This window comes from Petaurus breviceps, unplaced genomic scaffold (assembly GCF_028583685.1).
Source record: "Petaurus breviceps papuanus isolate PSGF00001 unplaced genomic scaffold, PetGlider_PUasm1.0 173, whole genome shotgun sequence".
In the NCBI taxonomy this organism is placed as follows: Eukaryota; Metazoa; Chordata; class Mammalia; order Diprotodontia; family Petauridae; genus Petaurus; species Petaurus breviceps.
Window position 1 is genome coordinate 11395666 of NW_027185759.1, and position 4432 is coordinate 11400097.

At 46.0% G+C, this 4432-nt stretch overlaps 1 protein-coding gene across 1 annotated transcript in view; it reads right to left on the reverse strand.

Annotated features, from left to right (window-relative positions):
* Positions 1-4432, reverse strand: part of ESPNL (espin like) — a 41228-nt gene that overhangs the window by 35974 nt on the left and 822 nt on the right. The window lies entirely within an intron of this gene.

Consider the following 4432-nt stretch of genomic DNA (forward strand, 5'->3'; position numbering starts at 1 on the left):
CGGTCCTCTTGGGCCAAGCAGAAAAGGGCTAAGCCTTCTTCCACATAGCCATCCAAATACTTGAAGGCAGCTCTCACGTCATTCTTTGTTCTTACCAAACTCAACATCACCACTTCCTCCGATTGATATTAATGAGGCATCCCCTCTCAGTGTCCCAGCTGCCCTCCTCTGGGTGTTCTTCCCCATCCCCATAGCTCATCAATAGCCTTCCTAAAATCATGTATTGTGTGTGTACACATGCGTGTGATGCGTGTGTGCATGTGCGTATGTGTGTGTGTACACACTCATGTGCTTCCACGACTGAACACACTACAACATACGCAGTGCACTTGGCAACACCTAGAGAAAAATGTGAAAATGCATGAAGTCGTTAAAGACCTTCCTGATCCTACCAGGTTACAATGGCCTCTCTCTGTCTCTCTGTCTCTCTGTCTCTCTCTCTGTCTCTCTCTCTCTCTCTGTCTCTCTCTCTCTCTCTCTCTCTGTTCTCTCTCTCCTTCTCCCTCTCTTTCCCTCTCTCTCTCTCCCTCTCTCTTCCTCTCTCTCTCTCTCTCTCTCTCTCTCTCTCTCTCTCTCTCTCTCTCTCTCTCTCTCTCTCTCTCTCTCTCTCAACTGCTTTGTGTTCATTTCATCCATTGTATTCCTTTAGTAGAATGCAAACTTCCTGAAGCCAGGGACCATCTTTCACATCTGTCTTTGTTTCCCAAGTATATCACATAGCATGTTACACATTTTTTGAGTTTTGTTGTTTTCAAGGGAAGAGGCATAATTTGTTCTGAAACTCTGATTTCATTGATACAGTTAATTGGTCAATAAGTATTTATTAATTGCCTACTATGTGCTACACACCTGACTAAGTATAAGGGATACCAAGAAATTAAAAACAATCCATGGGCTCAAGGAGTTCACATTTTTAGAGGGCAAGAGAACACATAGACACTAGGTACATGCAAGATGTATCGCATACATACTAAGTACATACAAAATGTAGAGAGGAAACAGAAAGTAATTTCATATGGGAAGGTATTAGCCATGCAGAAGGGAGAGGCAGAGAAAAGGCATTTTGCAGAGGGTGAGATTTGAGCTGAGTCTTAAAGAAGGCCATGGAAGAAGGGGGATGGGGATAAGGAGGGAGAGCCTTCCAAGCATGGAGGGCTGCCAGTACAAAGGCCCAGAATAGATGTTCTATCACAAGTAGGCCAGTGTCTCTGGATAGCAGAAACCCAGATAAAGTGTCTTAAGAAGGTAGAAAGTCATGAACAGGAGTTTGTCATTGGTCTTGGAAGTAATGGGGAGCCACTGGAGATCTCTGAGCAGGAGAGGTGACTTGGCCAGATCCACACTCTAGAAAAATCCCCTTAGCAGCTCAGCAGAGGCTGAGTTGGCAGGGAGAGAGCCTGGAGCTGGGAGACCAGTTACGAGGCTATTGCTTTAGTCCAGGTATGAAGTCATAAGGGCCTGACCTAGGGTCATGGCTATGGAGTTGAGAAAAGGGGATGTGCACAAGAAATACTGTGAAGGTAGAAATGACAAGACTTGCATTGGGTTAGACTGGATTGGGTTGAATATGTGGAGTGAATAAAAGTGAAAAGCCAAGGATCACCCCCAGGCTATGAGCCTGGGTAACTGAAAGAATGTGAGCCTGCAGCAGTTATAGGGAAGTCTGGAAGAGGGAGGGTTGGGATGGAAAGAGAGTTCTGTTTTGGACATGGTGAGTCTGAGATGTCTCTGGGACATCCCATTCAAACTGTCCAAGAGGCAATGGGTGATGATGCTGGTAGCTCCTCAGGAGAGAGACTAGAGCTGGATATATAGATTAGTGAGTCATTGACATAGAAATCATCATTGTACCTTTGTTAGGTTATGAGGTCCCCAAGTCAACAAGTCAGTCACTAAGCATTTATTAAGCACCTACTGAAATAAGTAGATAATAAAAAAGCAGTCCTTGGTCTCAAGGAGCTCCCAATCTAATGAGGGAGATGCTATTGGGCCACAAGATGAGGTCCCAGGACAGAGCCTTAGAGGACACTGAGAGGGGAGCAGACACACCATGGGCACAGGACCACAAGGGAGACAGAGAAGTAATCTTACATGCAGGAGGTGCAGCCAGAGAGAGCAGTGAGGGAGACATTCTGGGAGAAGGTGGTTAACAGGGTCACACACCACCCAGAAAGATCTAGAGAGACAGAGAGAAAAGATTCAACTGGACAATTAAGACTCACTGGGGGGGAAACTGGCAGAGCCATTTCAGTTGAATGAGGAGAGGAAGTCAGGTGGGGGTGGAATTAGAAGACAGTGAGAAGAGAAGAGCATGGATGGCTTTCTAAAGGAGCTTAGCCAGGAGAGAGAAGAGAGCTCCAAGCTGATTGCTGGTGGGGACAGTTAGAACAGGAGAACTCCTGCGATGGAAATCCCTCCATTAACCTCACCTCCAAGCCTTAGAAATCAACCAAGGGCACTGAGCGGCTAACACAGTCAGCTCGTGTCATAGGTGGGACTTGAACCTGAGGCTTCTGACTCCGCCTGCCACCTCTGCACATAGCACTCTGTTGTTCAGTCGTTTCTGACTCTGTAACCCCATTTGTGGTTTTCTTGGCAGCATTACTAGAATAGTTTGCCATTTACTCCTCCAGCTCATTTTACAGAAGAGGAAACTGAGGCAAACAGGGTGAAGTGACTTTCCCAGGGTATCACAGCTAATAAGTATCTGAGACCAAATTTGAACTCAGCTCTTCCTGACTCCAGGTCCAGGTCTATTCAGTATGGCACCTAGCTGCCCATGTATAGCAAGTATAGTAAACGCATAGTAAGAACGTGGCCTAGATTGATTTGTAACCAGGACAAGGGTATCTTTTCCTTCTTGGCCAAGCTTAGTCCTTGCAATGACACAAGGTTAGTTTTGGTATCTTGTTCCTACCACAAACATTACTGAATTCATTGTGTAGCAATTCTCTTGTCCTGGAGGTTGGGTTACATCGCCCTCAGATTCCACAGCTTTTTTGGCCATCATGTCCCCCAGCTCTTTCCCCTTCTGTGGGTCTGATTGGGACCGGCACCAGTCTCTTAACTTTCCATCTGAGAGATCATTGTCAATTATCATCTGTGCCCTTGAAGGTTGGCCTCTGGAAACACTGGCTTCCTCTGGAAACTAGAGTCAGGGTAGTTGGAGCTAGGCCAGCTTATTGCCCCAACCTGAACCCTCTTCTTGCCCCAGAGCTCAATCCCTTTTTACCATCAGAAGGACCTCTTGTGAACTCAGTGTTATCCCACTCCGAACTGTCTAGGGAACCAGATCTGGTCTCACCAGTATCTTGGCTTTGGAATCAAGATACACCCCATTGTGCCACTGTCCTCTCATAGACGGGGAATCAATATTGTACTCTGGCTGATGGTGTGATGCACTTCTGGTGTCTTCTCAGGGTAGGGTAGGAATGTGTTAAAATCTCTACTATGGGCACATGGGGCATCCAGAAAACATGAAGTACTCGATAAATATTTAACGATCGACCAAATCAAAATAAAAGCAGAATTCCCTTCCTAGAACCAAGAAACACTTAGAACGAGTGACACCAACTGCAAAGGCAGGAGGATCTCATTCTAGTTTAATTATAATCATCCCCTGGCCTCCAACTTACTTCTTTGGCCCTGCAGAGATAAGCTAACTAAACTCTCTCAAACGAAGGGAAACCCCCATGTCATCGAAATGCCACCAATGTCCTCAGTGACCCTGGACAAATCACTCCTCTGGGGTTGGTTATCCCATCTACAACCAATCACATCTTCACCTACTTGCCAAGAAATCTTCCCAAGATTTAAAACGATCACAGAGCTCTTTGTTTTAGAATTCTTTAGGGCTCTAGCCATATAAAATGAGCGTCACACACATGGGCAATGGGATAAAGATGGAGATTAGGTCAGTGCTTTTGCACCAGAAGCATGGGCTCATTAAGCACTTAAAACCCCTTTGCTTTAGGCACCAGGCTTTTTAATGGAGATGACAATCGCGGTGAATATTGGCAGTCTTTGGGTTTGCTCTCCCTTTAAAGGGTGACCCTGGTCTGGCCCTACAAACCACTTCTCTGTCCATCCTGCCATAATCGCAGGATCAGAATATGGGGAGGTTACATGGGGTATTCTGTGGTTAAGAAATTGGGTTGTGTATGGCACTTACTGTAACAGGCAGGAAAAACACTTCGGGAAGTCAGGGCATCCTAAGAAATACCTATTAGAGTCTTGACAGACTTCACTTTGTGTCGCTTCATCCTGGCCTTCACAGATCTTTACAAAACATCCCTGTCGCCATTTCTTATGGCACTATGTTCACAGACCAAGTGATGGGCAACCTCTTTCCTTTCCAGCTCTTTGTTCCCCCCTTCCCCCACATGCACACACACACACACACACACACACACACACACACACACACACACAC